The sequence below is a fragment of the Sus scrofa genome, chromosome 7 (assembly GCF_054392235.1).
Source record: "Sus scrofa isolate SSC_HxYL_T2T_F1_AM1 chromosome 7, Sscrofa_HxYL_maternal_Yorkshire_Landrace_v2.0, whole genome shotgun sequence".
Classification (NCBI taxonomy): domain Eukaryota; kingdom Metazoa; phylum Chordata; class Mammalia; order Artiodactyla; family Suidae; genus Sus; species Sus scrofa.
Genome location: NC_139389.1, coordinates 70,764,478 through 70,780,607, shown reverse-complemented (window position 1 = coordinate 70,780,607; position 16,130 = coordinate 70,764,478). Strand labels below are relative to the sequence as shown.

At 39.7% G+C, this 16,130-nt stretch overlaps 1 long non-coding RNA gene across 7 annotated transcripts in view; it reads left to right on the top strand.

Moving 5' to 3' along the window:
• Positions 1–16,130, top strand: part of LOC102159091 (uncharacterized) — a 421,098-nt gene that overhangs the window by 4,842 nt on the left and 400,126 nt on the right. For all 7 annotated transcript variants that reach the window (XR_014810620.1, XR_014810621.1, XR_014810617.1 and 4 more), the window contains one exon: positions 12,043–12,141. This is a non-coding gene — a long non-coding RNA (uncharacterized LOC102159091). The remainder of the gene's footprint in view (positions 1–12,042; positions 12,142–16,130) is intronic.

Sequence of the window (16,130 nt, the reverse complement as noted above, 5' to 3'; positions counted from 1 at the left end):
AGGGGAACAGCATGAACATGCTGGACTCCAGGCAGAATGAGTGGAAGGACAGCAAGGAGTTACGGCCACTAGGAGGCCATTGTGGAAAAATAAGGGGCTTTGGGGTTATACTCATTGAGTTCAAGTTCGAGCTCAGCTACTTAGATGCTTAATTAACTTTTCTCAGGCTCAGTTTCTTCATCTGTTTTTTTTGGGAGGAAATCAGTACTCTCATCACAGGATTGTTAGTAACAGAGGTATTGTACACATAGTCTGGAGTCAGGCACGGTCACGTTGTACCTACACAATAAAAGAAAGCTTCTGTATTATTTAAAAAGCTGTGTTAGAAGAAATAGGAACTCATACAAGACAGGGAGATGGGGCCAGATCATGGGAGGCCTTACATGTCACAGTAGCAACTTGGAAAGTGAAATCACACCCTTTAGTGTTTTTCAAACAAGATTATGACCTGTTAATGGACAGTGATCAATTTTAGTGGGCAGCAACAAGTTTTATTTGTTTGGATGAAATCCAGCTGAGATTGAAATATCACAGTGCACCCAGGGTAATAAATTATTGTTTCATGAATCTCTTGATTCCTTTTATGTATACTTTTGTGCATTTTATATATGTGTGTGCAGGGTCATGATCTAAAAGTTATTTTGTACTGTGGGTCAAGGTAAAAAAAAGTTTTAAATGCCACTGCCTTAGGTAGTCTCTTCCTCTAGTAATTCCAGATGTCCCAATAGGTCATAACTTGCCAATAAGACCCAGAGCAGTTTTGAAATGCATGACACTATAGTAAGTGAGCACACAGCAGAGTGAGACTATGTGGAGAGGTTATCCTCAGTTAATCCCATGGGGCTGCAGAGGCACAAAACGATGGCTGAACAACGTGAGAAGAGAGGAGTTCCTTTGCAAGACTCACACTTTACTGCTTTTGACCTCAAGAAGCCATGCGGTGAAACTTGTTCTGAACCTGGCTAACAACTTTCACAGGTCTTTTGGAAAATTTGTTTCAGTTCAAAACTTCCTAAAGGGAGAGTTCCCTTTGTGGTTCAGGGGTAATGAATCTGACGAGTATCCATGAGGATGCGGGTATGATCCCTGGCCTCACTCACTGGATTAAGGATCCAGCGTTGCTGTGAGCTGTGGCGTAGGTCTCAGATATGGCTTGGGTCTGGTGTTGCTGTGGCTGTGGCATAGGCTGGCAGCTGTAGCTCCGGTTCAACCCTTAGCCTGGGAACTTCCATATGCCGCAGGTGCAGCCCTAAAAAGCAAAAGGCCAAAACAAATGAACTAAAACAAACAAACAAGAGAAGAAAAAATAAATCTTCTCAAAGGGAAAAACGTGTGGGAGATACTCATTCTTATAGAAGTACTATTTTTGGAGTTCCTGTTGTGGCTTGGGGAAACATCTGACTAGCTTCCTTGAGGAGTCAGGTTTGATCCCTGGCTTCCCTCAGTGGGTTAAGGATCTGGTGTTGCCATGAGCTGTGGTGTAGGTCATAGACTCGGCTCAGATCCTGAGTTGCTGTGGCTGTGGCTGTGGCTGGCAGCTACAGCTCCAGTTCGACCCCTAGCCTGGGGAACCTCCATATGCTGTGGGTGCAGTCCAAAAAAAAAAAAAAAAAAAAAAGTACTATTTTCAGTTTTGCTAAATAAAGAAAAATCCCCAAAGTGTCTTTTTTTACCACCGCCAGTAACTTCTAATCTAACCATTGGGTAGGTTGGGTCTGTAGAATTTCTTCATTCTTAGGAGGCAAGAGCTGGTTCTTCTTGAACAGTTGTCAATGGCAGCCACAAAGGAAAGAAGCAAAGGTAAAGGGTGGAACGTTGGAGGCAGAAGGGAAGGTGAAAGATGGTTAATAATTACCAGTTAACAGTGTCAACCTAAAAAAAGTCTGGTCCTAAATAATTTCATAAGTGAGATTCCTCTTTGCTGTCTAATACACAGGCTATCTTTCTGTCCTCTCAGCCCCTGATATTCCCTAGCCCTTCCTTCTCCCTCCACATGGAAGCAGTTAGCCACTGTTCATATCTGACCCCTCTACGGGCTGCTGTGGCCTTGACCCAGCTTCTTACTGGTGCATCCCCAAAATTATGTTTCTGCTCTGAAAGGAGAAATTATTCTGGTCTTCTAACTAATCTTGCCTTCCAGGAAGTCACTCTAGTATCTCCCTCTAGTTTCATGTTCTTAACCTTACTGCTATGGTTGTCCATCAAAAAACATTCCCTTTCTTTCTAGCACAGTGATGTGAGAAACTGCCCTCCTGTATGTACTCTGTGTGTTTAGTTTGTAATATATATTCTTCTCTAGGCTCTCTAAGTCATTATTTTGACCTTAGATTTTTCTAGAGAACAGTGAATTCCTGTATCTCCCAAGCCTACTTCCACCTACTGAATTGATCCTGTTATTTTGCTTAAGGCCAGGAAATTGCCTCTTCACAATTTGTCTCTTGACAATCTTTTTGTTCTCCCATTAAAATTCATGTCAAAAAAGTATGCTTCTAGAACAATTTCCTACTTCCTGGATGCCTAATCTCATATGCTGTTCTCCTGAGATATTTTCCTATACTACATCATTTTAATACAGCAAAAATGTGGACTAGGGTCCCAAGGCCTCAACTATACCAGCCAATGCAAGAGAGAAAAGGACTCTTAGGGACATGAGATGTTAAATTCTGTAGTGACCTGGGCCCCAAGAAGTCTGAACATTTTCAGATAACTATTTAGATGTTTGACACTAGCCACTTTTTATTCTTTTTTTTTTTTTTTTTAAACGGCTGCACCTGTGGCATATGGAGGTTCCCAGGCTAGAGGTCGAGTAATCAGAGCTATAGTCACTGGCCCTCACCACAGTCACCGCAATGTCAGATCTGAGCCTCGTCTTTGACCTATACCACAGTTCATGGCAACACCAGATCCTTAACCCACTGAGTGAGGCCAGGGAATGAACCTGCATCCTCATGTATGTTAGCCAGATTTGTTTCCGCTTAGCCATGATGGGAACTCCAGACGCCACTTTTAAAAAAAATTTCTTAATCATTTTGTGTGAGTGGTGGCATGAGGTAAAACATTCCTTGCTGGAAGGTATTTATCTTCTAGCTTCTCTAAATATTGATTTGTTACACATTTAGAATCTTCTGACTCCTTAATTCAAAGGGGATAACATAACCTATAGTTTTCTCTAGTCTGTGTATTTTTGTAGCAGGAATATAATCTATTGGAATGATGTGCTATAAAGTTAGAAAAAATAGAGTGAAACTATCTTCTTTCTCTCCTGTTATTGTGATTTTAACACAGGAAAAAAAAATGAGAGGATTTATTACTCATTTCTCTCAGCCAGCACTGGAGTTCTTTCTGGATATGTTATCATATCCATTGTCACTGATTGAGTGTCCTGGGGGGCCCATATCCTACTAGAGACTCTTCATACATTCATCGCAACCGCCTGAAAGGTACAGATCCCTTATCAACATTTTCCTAGTGAGGAGAGACTCAGAGAGGTTAAATGGCCTCTCTTGTGCCAAGAGCTAACTAATAAACAGGGAGTAGAAAAGAAGCTAGATGACTTGGTCTACAAAGCCAGGAGCTGTCCCGGTATTGATGGAGGTGTACTTTACCACTTTCATGTTTTCAGTATCTAAAGTCTGCAGTGTCCAGTGTTGTAACCCCTAGGTGCCTATTGTGCCCTTCAGATGTGGCCAGTCAGAGACGAGATAGTGTATTTCAAAGGCCTGGTATGTAAAGTAGATGGAATTCATCTCATTAATAATTTTTAAAATATTGATTACATATTGAAATTCTAACAGTTTAGGTATATCCGGTTCAGTACAGCTTATTATTTTTAAAATTAATTTCACTGATTTCTTTTAAACTTTTTAATTGTGACTACCAGAAAATTTAAAATTTACATTCGTAGCTTGCATTACACTTCTGTCAGACAGGACTGATCTTAAGAGAAGCTGAAAGAATTTGTAAACTTTATTGTGCTTTGTGTCTCCTAATTCACAAAGTTGGCTTTGTTAATTACTGCTGTGTCCCAGGCTGTTAAACGTGGCATGGGCCACTGCCTTGCATGTGAAATTCGTTGTCTGCTTAGGGAGCCTCAGCTTTTTAATGAAGGCCTCTGCTAGAGGTTTATTCCTTCAGCTCAAGGTCAGTGGGATGTTTTGGCTCACACGTAGATGTCCCATTTTCTTGGCTGGCTTTGTGCCAGGCTGTCTGTCTGCTGCTGTGTTGCACTCTCAGCCACCAAAGTCAATGTTACCTTGTTCCCCGCAAATCCTTGTGAGACAGTCGATGGGGAGTTTTTTGCCTTAGAAGGCTAAAGGGCTATGAGTCTTTAAAATGGTTCCAGAAGTCCCAAATGAGCAGTGTGGTTTGCATAAAGATGGAAATATTTTCTATCACCCTTACAAATTGTGTACGCAGACCCACCCTACTGCACATCCCAATACCCCATTGCCTTGACTTGAAGTTCACCTCATTAACATCCTTGTTGTCATATATTTTGAGTGAATTTTCAGACCCCAACCAATTCTGGGTTATGACTTCCTTTGAATAATGAGTAAAGTAGAAAATGTAAAAATAATGTGTTATTTTACTGACCAGATTGGTTATTTGTGTTGAATTTTTTTTTTGAAATTTTTTTTTGAACTTAACCCTAATGAAACTTTCATCATATACACTTAATTTATTCCATTACATATTTCTTTCTTTTTTTTGCTGATTCTAATTTTTTATTGAAATACAGTTGATTTACAATGTGCCAATATCTGCTATACAGCAGTGACTCAGTTATACATTTACATATACGTTCTTTTTTTCTATTCTTATCTCAGGAGACTGGATATAGTTCCCTGTGCTATAAAGTAGGACTTTATTATTTATCCATTCTAACTTTAATAGTTTGCATCTACTAACTGCAACCTCCACCTCCCTCCCATCTATCCCATTCCCTCCCTCTTCCCCCTTGGCAACCACAAGTCTATTCTTTATGGCTATGTGTCTGTTTCTGTTTTGTACATAGGTTCATTTGTGCCATGTTTGAGATTTCACGTAAGTGGTATCATATGGTCTTTGTCTTTCTTTTTCTGACTTACTTCACTTAGAATGATAATCTCTAGTTGCTGCAAATGGGATTATTTTGTTCTTTTTTATGGCTGAGTAATATTCTATTGTATATTTATCACATCTTCATTCATCTGTTGATGGACCTTTAGGTTGTTTCCATGTCTTAGCTATTGTGAATAGTGCTTCAGTGAACAAAGGGGTACGTGTATCTTTTTGAATTGTGGTTTTGTCAAGATGTATGCCCAGGAGTGGGATTGCTGGGTCATATGGTAATTCTATGTTTAGTTTTCTGAGGTACCTCTATACCATAGAGGTTGTACCAACTTACATTCCTACCAACAGAGGAGGAGTCCCCTTCTCCACATCCTCTCTAGCATTTGTTATTTGTAGACTTATTAATGATAGTCATTCTGACTAGCATAGGGTGGTACCTCATTGTAGTTTTGATTTGCATTTCTCTAATAATCAGTGATGTTGAGCATTTTTTTTTTTTCATGTGCCTACTGGCCATCTGTGTGTCTTATTTGGAGAAATGTCTATTTAGGTCTTCTGCCCCCCCCCCCTTTTGTCTTTCTGCCTTTTCTAGGGCCACTCCCGCGGCATATGGAGGTTCCCAGGCTAGGGGTCTAATCAGAGCTGTAGCTGCTGGCCAACGCCAGAGCCACAGCAACGTGGGATCTGAGCCATGTCTGCAACCTACACCACAGCTCACAGCAATGCCGGATCCTTAACCCATTGAGCAAGGACAGGGACCGAACCCGAGACCTCATGGTTCCTAGTCGGATTCGTTAACCACTGCGCCATGAAGGGAACTCCCTTCTGCCCATTTTTTGATTGGGTTATTTATTTTTTTTTTTGTTGTATGAGTTGTTTGTATATTTTGAATGTTAAATTCTTGTCAGTTGCACCATTTGCAACTATTTTTTCCAGTTTTGTAGGCTGTCTTTTCTTTTTTTTATGGTTTCCTTTGCTGTACAAAGGTTTATAAGTTTGATTATATCACATTTGCTTATTTTTGTTTTCATTTTGATTGCCTTGGGAGATTGATCTAAAAAAAAATTTGTACAGTTTATGTAAGAGAATGTTTTGCCTATGTTCTCTTTTAGGAGTTTTATGGTATTATGTCTTATATTTAAGTCTTTTTTCCATTTTGAGTTTATTTTTATGCGTGGCGTGAGGGTGCATTCTAATTTCATTGATTTACATGAGGTGTTCAGTTTTCCCAGCACCAGTTGCTGAAGAGACTGTCTTTTCTGCATTTTATATTCTTGTCTCCTTTGCTGAAGATTAATTGACCATAGTGTATGAGTTGATTTCTGGGCTCTCTCTTCTGCTCCATTGGTCCATGGGTCTGTTTTTTGTACCAATACCATACAGTTTTGATTATTGTAGCATTGTAGTATTGTTTGAAGTCTGGGAGAGTTTTACCTTCTGCTTTGCTTTTTTTTTTTTCCCCCTGAGGATTGCTTTGGCAATTCTGGCTATTTTATGTTTCCATATAAATTTTTGGATTATTTATTTTAGTTCTATGAAAAATACATGGGTAATTTGATTAAGTAATTTCATGGGTAATTACATTAAGTCTCTAGATTGCTTTGGGTAGAAGGGCCATTTTAACAATTCTTCCAATCCAATGCATAGCATATCTTTCCATTTCTTTGAACCCTCTTTAATTTCCTTGATTAATGTTTTATAGTCATAGCATATAAGTCTCTCACCTCCTTGGTCAGGTTTACTCCTAGGCTTTTTTTTTTGCATGTGTGATTTTTAAAAGGTATATATTTTTTAGTATTTGTTTTCTGATGTTTCACTGTTAGCATACAGAAATGCAATTGATTTCTGAATGTTAATCTTGTATGCTGCTACTTTGCTAATTTGTTGATCAGTTCAGGGAGTTTTTGTGTAGAGTCTTTAGGGTTTTCTATATATAGTATCATGACATCTGCATTGAGTGACAGTTTTACCTCTTCTCTTCCAGTTTGGATACCTTTTATTTCTTTTTCTTTTTTTAATTCTTGATTGTCTGATTGCTGTGGCTAGGACTTCCAATACTATGTTGAATAAAAGTGATGAGAATGGGCATTCTTGTCTTGTTCCGGATTTTAGTGGGAAGGCTTTTAGCTTTTCTCCATTGAGTATTATATTGGCTATGGGTCTGTCATAAGTAGCTTTTATTATGTTGAGGTATGTTCCCTCTATACCCACTGGTAAGAGTTTTTAATTATGAATGGCTGTTGGATTTTGTCAGATGCTTTTTCTGCATCTGTTGAGAAGATCATGTGGTTTGTGACCTTTCTTTTGTTAATGTGGTGTATGACATTGATTGATTTGAATATGTTGAACCATCCTTGTGAACATGAGATGAATCCCACTTGGTTGTGGCATATGATCTTTTTGATGTGTCATTGGATTTAGTTGGCTAAAATTTTGTTGAGAATTTTTGCCTCTATATTCATCAAAGATATTGACCTATAGTTTTCTTTTTTAGTGGTATCTTTGTCTGCTTTTGGTATTAGGGTAATGGTGGCTTCATAGAATGTTTTTTTGGGACTGTTTCCTCCTCTTCAGTCTTTTGGAAGAGTTTGAGAAGGATGGATGTAAGTTCTTCATATGTTTAGTAGAATTCGCCTGTGAAGCCATCTGATCCTGGCTTTTTTTTTTTTTTTTCTTCCATTTACATATTCAATTTCACTTCTAGTGCTCAATCTGTTCAAATAATCGATTTCTTCTTGATTCAGTTTTGGTGGGCTGTATGTTTCTAGCCATTACATCTTTCTTTATTCATTCATTAATACAGGCACCACAGGGTACCTGAATGATACATATTCCCCGCTTCAAAATACTCTTGGAAGCCACCTGTGCAAACTGACTCAATATTTGTCTAAATGTGAATTTGTATTTGTGGAGGGTACTCACAGATTCCTTTTGGAGTTTAGAGGGGAAAGGACTTTTGCTCTACTATGACCAGGGAAAATATTAAAAAAAAAAAAAAAGGTATATTTTGAGTTGAACTTTGATTGAGCAAAGTAGTTCAAGAAAAAAGCAAGAGGATGATTGAGTAAAGAAAGAGGTTGATGTTTGTGTGGGTAGGGAGCAGGAGCTGGGGTCAGGAAGGTAGGTGGAGTCAGCAGATTAAATTAAAAGTTCTTTAGTGCTAGATTGAAGAGTGTCTGTCCCTTAAGCTCCCACTTTTCTTCATAAATGATGTAAGGGAAAACAATAAAGTAAATAAATTCCAAGAAATATGTAACAGTGAAATAATAAAACATACATAAAGACTATCACACTAGGGGAAATGCGAATTAAAATAGGAAGATAAGAACAGATGACATAGCAGAGTAAAAACTCTATTGATGAGCTTCCTTGTGGTCAAAACAAAAAGGCAGGTAGGAGTGATTTTATAATTAACCCTATGAGGAAAAAAGTCTCTCTTCTAAAAAGCAAAGCTTTTCCTAGCATCAAATTTAAAAGACATTTTGACATGGTATGAGTAATATCTAGAAAATTCCTAAGCTACACGGGTTTATTTTAATGTACCTTATGTAACCCCAGGGAAAACATTCTGTAGATTGGTGCTTTTCAAAGCAACGTGCTTACAATCACCTGAGGAACTTGTTAAAATGAAGGCCCTGAATCTGTAAGTCTGGGGCTGGCCTCAGGTCCCGCATTTCTAATAAGCTTTCTTTGCCACTGCTGCTGCTGTCTGTGGAGTACAATTTGAGTAGGATCAGCTACTAGAAAAGTGTATTAAAGCAGGGAATCATAAAAAAATCCTGCGTACGATATTCATTTTATTATAACTAAAGGTGCATTTAGCTATCTTTTGATGTAGAGCCTGGGCCTTGCCTTTATGATGCAGTCTGAATGAGGAATGATTCTGAATGTCTACATTTTTGGAAATTTCACTTTTCTTTTATCATTGTCTAATGTAAATCTGGTGCGACAGCAATTTTTAGCACCTAGTTTACTGAGACTATCCAAAGCAGTCAATTAAATTTTCGTAGAAACAACTAGTCCCTTTTCATTCTTTTCATTCCTATTTTGCTTACTTTTATATACTATTTAACTAAATTATAAATTATAGTAACAAAATTAAAGAGTATAAACAGACTTTGAGAGAAAAACACAATTGAGTCTTGGCAAGCAAGTGTAACTTGGGAGACGGAAAAGCCCAATTTATTAGCTGCTAGCATTTAGCTGGCCCTGGGCTTTCCCCGGTGCATTTACAGAAAGGTTGGGGAACATCTGTTAACCAGCAAACTGGATAAGTGCATGTCAGCTTGTGTGACTCCCAGAGAGCAGAGGCTGAGAATCCAGCTCTCAGATGATTAGGTTGGATAGAATATAAAAGGGCCTGGGTGGGCAGCGTGTCCTCCAACAATATTCCTTAAATGTTTTATCTTGACCTGATGAATGCTGGACTGCAGCTGATTCAACACTGCGCTCTCTGGCAAGGCTTTGGATGAGGCACAGTCCTAGGAATCTTTTTTTTTTTTTTTTTTAATTGAGAGTAGGGTTCAGTGAGTGGTAGCTGCTGACCAAATGGTTCCAGAAGGCCCAGGTCATCAGGAACGAGCCATTTCATGGTGGTGTTGCATCTGTAGCACTTCTGGTCTCCACTCAATAGCGGAACTCCTGGAGGAGCCAGCTAAAACTCCCAGGCCTAACCAGTAGCACACAAGTGACAGAATAGGACAAAATAATCTTCAGCTCATAAAATATAGAGGATTGACAGGCAGCTTGTGTAAGGAGCTCCTACAGATAGGTAAGAAGAAATCAAATCCAACTGCCAAAGGGAAAAATGTCTTTGAATAGGTAACTTACTCAATGAGTTCTCAGGGAATGTAGATTAAAATCAGCTATTGCATTAACAAAAATTCAAAAGTCCTATAATATGCAGTGTTAGCAAGGGTGTGGGCTTGTGGGCACGCATTCACTCTTGGCTTATGTAATCATCAAGTCTTTCTGAAGGGTAATCTCAATAGTATTCATTAATAACAAATGTCTTGAGTGCCTCAGAGGGGCCAGCACTCCTCTGGCAACTGGGAATATAGCAGTGAAAAAAAGGAAGTCCTGTCTCATAAAGCTTACTTTTTAGTGGAGGGAGGTAGACAGTAAAGAAATAAATATATGTCTGAGGTTGATTGAAGCTGAGAAGAAAATAAAGGGAAGTAAGGGACGAGAATGACAGAGGAATGTGGGGTGCTATTTTATATAGGATGGCCAGGGACAGTCCCAGACAAGGTGACATTTGACAGTTTGCATCTCTTTGAAGAATGACTTGTGTCTGCATGCATAGGCAGTGAAAGAGCTTCAAGATCTATTATTTATTGAAGATAGTAAGTTGCAGAACTATATCTTAGATACAGTCCCTTTATATTAAAAAAGTGTGTGTGTGTTTAAATACATACATATAGTAGTTAGATACAATACAGAAAAATACACGGCGGGGATACATACATACTTCAAATTCTTAGCTCCAGTTATCTCTGGGGTTAAATTTGATTGCACAGGTTGTGGTTGGAAGGAGCGGGATCATAGTTTATATGACCTTTTTTTTTTTTTAAGTAAAAATCAAAATAAATACTGAAAGACACTATAACATTTGGGGGAAAACTACCAATTTAGTAGAAGATGGGGATGATAAAACATATAGAAATGTTTTTAAACTAAGACTTTGGGGCTATGCCCTTAAAGAAAAATATCAGCAGCTTTAAAAGAGGAGAGAGGAGTTCCCGTTGTGGCGCAGTGTTAACGAATCTGACTAGGAACCATGAGGTTGCAGGTTTGATCCCTCCCCTTGCTCAGTGGGTCAACGATCTGGCGTTGCGGTGAGCTGTGGTGTGGGTTGCAGACGCGGCTCGGATCCCACGTTGCTGTGGCTCTGGTGTAGGCCAGCAGCTACAGCTCTGATTAGACCCCTAGCCTGGGAACCTCCATATGCTGTGGGAGCGGCCCAAGAAATGGAAAAAAGACAGAAAAAAAAAAAAAAAAAAAAAAAAAAGGAGAGAGAGGAGACAGGCAGATGGTGACTTGGTGTAACAGAGCAAAGTACAGTTTGGAGCCGCAGTTTATATGCAGGCAGCCCCCACAACTTGTGGTGAAGCCTTGGACCATTTCACCTTTCTAGGGGTCAGCTTCCTCATCGGTAAAATGGGACAGCTATTTCTCAGAATAGATATGAATAATAAATGAGTTGCTTCACAAGCTGTGTTTAGGACACTGGCGCATAGTTTCATGCTTAATAAATGTTAGCTATTAGAAGAGTCCTCAGTTCCACCAAGCTGGGGATGGCTTCACACAAGGGAGGCAGCCAGCCCATCAGCAGAAGGTGGGACCCTTTGGCTCATTCTTTAGCATCTTGGCACTTCTCAGATATCTGTGAAGTCTGAAAAATATTCATTTGGTAATTAATCAAGGTACAAAGGACTGACTGGCTGGTGTGTGGTTTAGAGGTCACAGAACAAGCATGGGACACAATGGAGTCTGATATAATGGAGCTCAGAGCTGACTCCACCGCTTAATAGCTTTCACCTTTGTCAGCTGCAAAATAAACAGGTCTCCAGACTCCCTCAGGGGTGCCGTGTGCACTTATGGAGAGTGGGGAAACAATGGACAGGCTTTCTTTGCTTTGTTGACATTTGCCTTAATAAGCTGTACTAGTGGTCCTCAGAAAATCAAGGGGTTTAGTTGGTTTTCCAGATTTCTAGGAAATGTACGTTTGAACACCTGAAAGTGAGTCAATAACTTTAAAATAAATTAGTAGACATTTTAAAGTTCCAAAAAGCAAGTTGCAAACTCTGCTCATTGTACTCCTTTGATTGCAAATGGCAGGAGTGGGTGACATTTAATTTTGCTAAGAATGAATTTTAAGGGACCTTGTCCGAACTTCTGTTAAGGAAGAAGAAATCCACAATTGCCTAATATCCCGGTGGACAATTTTCTTATGGCTTCTTCAGTACAGCCTCTCTCTTTATCTTCCAGAATAATGCTGCCAAGTATAGAATGACCCTGCCAGGGTCACTGTGTATTAAGAACTTTGGAACAGAGCCGGGCACATTGACAGGACACTCAGCCAATCAGGTAAGTCCTGACCTGGCAAATACCCTCATGGAGTATGTAGGTGGTCACACACTCTTTGTCAAGACGACCTCAGCAGAGTCCTTCTCCGCCTTTAACTTTTCTATCTTCTATTTATTTCCTTCTCTTTTCATTCAATTCTTTTCCACCCTCCCTATATTATTTCCCATATTGTTTCTCATCTTGTTACCCGGGGGCACACTTGCCAACATTGTGCCCAATTTTATGTTGTGACTATCTCGTGTGTGCTTAGAATAGACATAGCTTATAGATGTCTCAAATGAAGAAAGTGGTCCTTTGCCAAGCTAGAGCAGGCTTAGTCAGATTGCCATTTTCCCATGAAATCTTACTGATCATTCTTTTTAAATGCTTAATAGTGTCTTTGAGAGATTACATCTTTGGGGGAATGAGCTGTAATTTATGGGGAGAAGTTAGCTTTAGTAAATACTTAAGTACTCTCATGATGAGAAACTGAGCAAGATTTGTCTTGATCTCTGAGTGTTGAAGAATTTGAACATAAAAGCCGTAGTATTGTCCCCAGAGTTAAAATGCTTCTGATTCAGGGGAGTTTCTTTGGAGGTTTCCTGGCTAGTGGCTGTTGTGACAAATGTTTATGTATTCTGTTCTTGACACTTAAATTTGCACGCAGGGCATAGTGGTCAGGTTATTGAAGAGGGAGCAAAAAAAAAAAAAATCAGTGGCTTTATGAATCTCATATATTCTCTTTATCAGGATTGCATAGTCGTTTGTCAACTCAAAATATTAGTGAGGATTTAGGGAAATCATTTTGCGCTCTAATTAGATGAAATTGGAGGCTGATTGTTGCAGCCATAAATGATATTTGAGGTGTTACTAATTCGACTAAATTTCAGATGCCCAATTTGTGCAGCCTGTTGATGATGTTATTCTAGTGAAGAAGCGTTCGGGAGATTGGGGATGATTAAGAAAATTGGTTTTGCTCACAACCTAATGATAACACTTGAGGGTAATGTAAAAAAAATCAACAACTGCTAAGCCAAGGAGGGCTGTCCGGCTGTGAACTATTCCTCAGCTCCCTCCCAAGATTCGGATCATTAAGTGCTCAGCTACATGAGAAAGAAATAAATCACTAATTAATGCTGTTAAGGCTAATGTTCTTGTCTAGCATTTAGGCTGACTGTATCCTGGGGCCCTGCAGGATGCGGGGATGCTCTCCTCACAGGGCTTCCTTCCACCTTCTCTCTCTGGGGAGCAGTGGTAGGAAAGTGGCAACACAATCTCCAGGTGATGTCTCCGCCTTTCTGGCATCAAGAATTGAACCTACGATGTCTTCTTATTCTTTTTCTCCATTCACACTGTGCCTACATTGGTTTTCTTAGCCTTTGTTCAAAGAAATTGTGTGTGCAAGAAGCATTGTGAAGGAAATGAGGATATGTATCCTTAAATCTGTTTCTTCGCTTTGTATTATGGCCCCAGCACTTTTCCTGTAGAGAGCCTGGCTTTCTAGGGAGGGGTCATTCTCTATTATAAGGACAACTGAAAGGAACTGAAAAATTCAAGAGTGATTTATACATGTACAGAAGGTAATAAAGATCAGGAGGATGCTGCACAGACCAAAGACTCCACACTTTCCTCTGATAGATCAGGCACGTTTACTCAGGGCAATTGACAAAAGAATGTGGGCGGGCACTTTGGGGTCCATTTAATCAGAGCCCAATCCAGTGGGCCAGCTTTGAGGCAGCCACAGACCTAAAGGGATTCTGCCAGGGACCTATAACCAGAGCAGCCTCAGACCTTCTAATAGTGGAACTGACAGCAGTTTTAGGAATGGACATGTAATAACCAGGGCTTCATCCTTAAAGTGAATTCAGAGGCGTCCAGGTTTCTACTGGGCATTCCAAAAATACTGAACTCTTATCAGTGCCATTATGTTACTTTATGTGTGCCTGCATGCCTTTAAAAAAAAATTTCTCAAAAGAGTGGTGGTTTAATAAATTTCGTTTTAAAATTAAAGTGTTGAACCTATCTGCTGGATAATAGGAAAACTTCACCTACATTCTGAGGAGGATTATGAATGATCTTTAAACTTACGTAGAAAGGGCTGCTTAGACATAAACTGCCCAAATAGTGGCACTTCATCTCAGAACAAAAGCAGGGCTTAAGAAGACATGTCTTCCAGATTGGATCTTGTTTGAAGGAGCTAAATGTCAAAGGTAACATGATTTTTTACCTGTGGCAAAAGGAGGAAGCTCCATTTCTAGAATCTGTGAAGTTTAAAAAAAGCAAGGTGCTAAAATTATATGTAATATGCTATCTTGTGTATAACCAGGGCATAAAATGAGAATATGTATTTCATTTGCTTGTATTTACACAGAGAAACCCTGGAAGGATAAATGAGAAACTAAAAAAAGTGGAGGGATGGCGTAGATGGGGATGGGGTGGGAGCATGATTTCTCGGGGTCCACTTTCACGTTGCTTTGATTTTTTTTTTTGCATTTAAAAAATTCTTTTCCATTATGGTTTATTATAGGATATTGAACCTAGTTCCCTGTCTATACAGTAGGACCTTGTTGTTTATTCTATGTATAATAGTTTTCATCTGCTAATCCTAAGCTTTGATTTTTGAAACTCTGTAAGTATACTCCTATTCAAGAAGAATTAAGTTAAAAGACAAAAACATGATTAGCTCTTTTTTTGAAAAACTTAAATCCAAATGGAATGTTGCTGGGAGGATGTAAAGCACGTCATTTGAACAAAAGCACAGCACTGGGATGTAGTTGAAAGGTCAGCGGCCTGAGAAACGGTGGACATGGGTTCAGGTCTCAATCTTAGTTTTGCCGCAGATTACTTTGATGTCACTTAACACTGTATCAGCATATGGGCTTAATGTATGTTAATGTCAATCACGTTTATAATTAAATACAATGAGGCTGCTTATAGTAGTCTGATGAGAAAGATTTGGAGGCTAGTAAGAAAGATTGAAGTTATTAGTGATCTCTGCCATGGTGTAGGAGAGGCTGGGAAAGTGACAGCAGACTTGCCTTCTATTTGTCCTCCTTGTAATTCTTTCTCCTCACCTGTAAAATTAGGGACATAGACTACAAGATCTCTAGTCTCCTTGTTGTTCTAAAATGTTAATGATAGGTGGTCCCATCATGGCTCAGCGGAAACAAATCTGACTAGCGTCCATGAGGACACAGGTTCGATCCCTGGCCTCGCTCAGTGGGTTATGGTTCTGGCATGGCAGTGAGCTGTGGTGTAGGTTGCAGATGTGGTCCAGATCTCATGTTGCAGTGTCTGTGGCATAGGCCAGTGGGCACAGCTCCAATTTGACCCCAAGCCTAGGAACCTCCATACGCCATAGGTGCGGCCCTAAACAGACCAAAAAAAGAAAAAGGAGGGCAGATTCAAAGAAAGTAGCTCACTAAAATTTGCATTCCTGGAACAAGTAGGAGTAAAAAAAAAGTTAATAATAAACAAGGTATATTCCAAAAAGAAAAGATGGAGGAGAAGGGTAGGAGGAGAGCTGCCACGGAGGACAGAGTGTGTGCTCCTGTGGCTCTTTAGTCAGAGGTGAGAGATGTTGCCTTTAGTGGAACGTAGGAAAAGCTCAGTTTCAGACAATTCCATCCAATCATGGATGAACAGGCATCTGGGACCCAGGCTGAAATGGTCTAGCATTTCCAACTCCTTAGTCATTCAGTTGGAAGGTAGTTAGGACAAAGGTGAAACATTTTCCGAGAATTTGCTGGAGGAGATTCTTGGAATATGATAGCCCCCATTTTCATTTCCTTCTGGAACATTGTAACAATTAAAGGAGGAAACTTCGGGAGAGCCCCCAGCCTGCCAGTCTCCTGTGCTGCTGTGAAGAGCTGAGAGACACAGAAATGGAGAAAGCTAGTCTTTCCCCAAAGCTTTGGGTGCAAGGATAGATTTTTGTGGCTTTTTCAGGGTCTAGCAAGTGGAAACCTTTGGATCCTCTTGAAGAGGACCTGGCCTGCTTGCTATGTGTG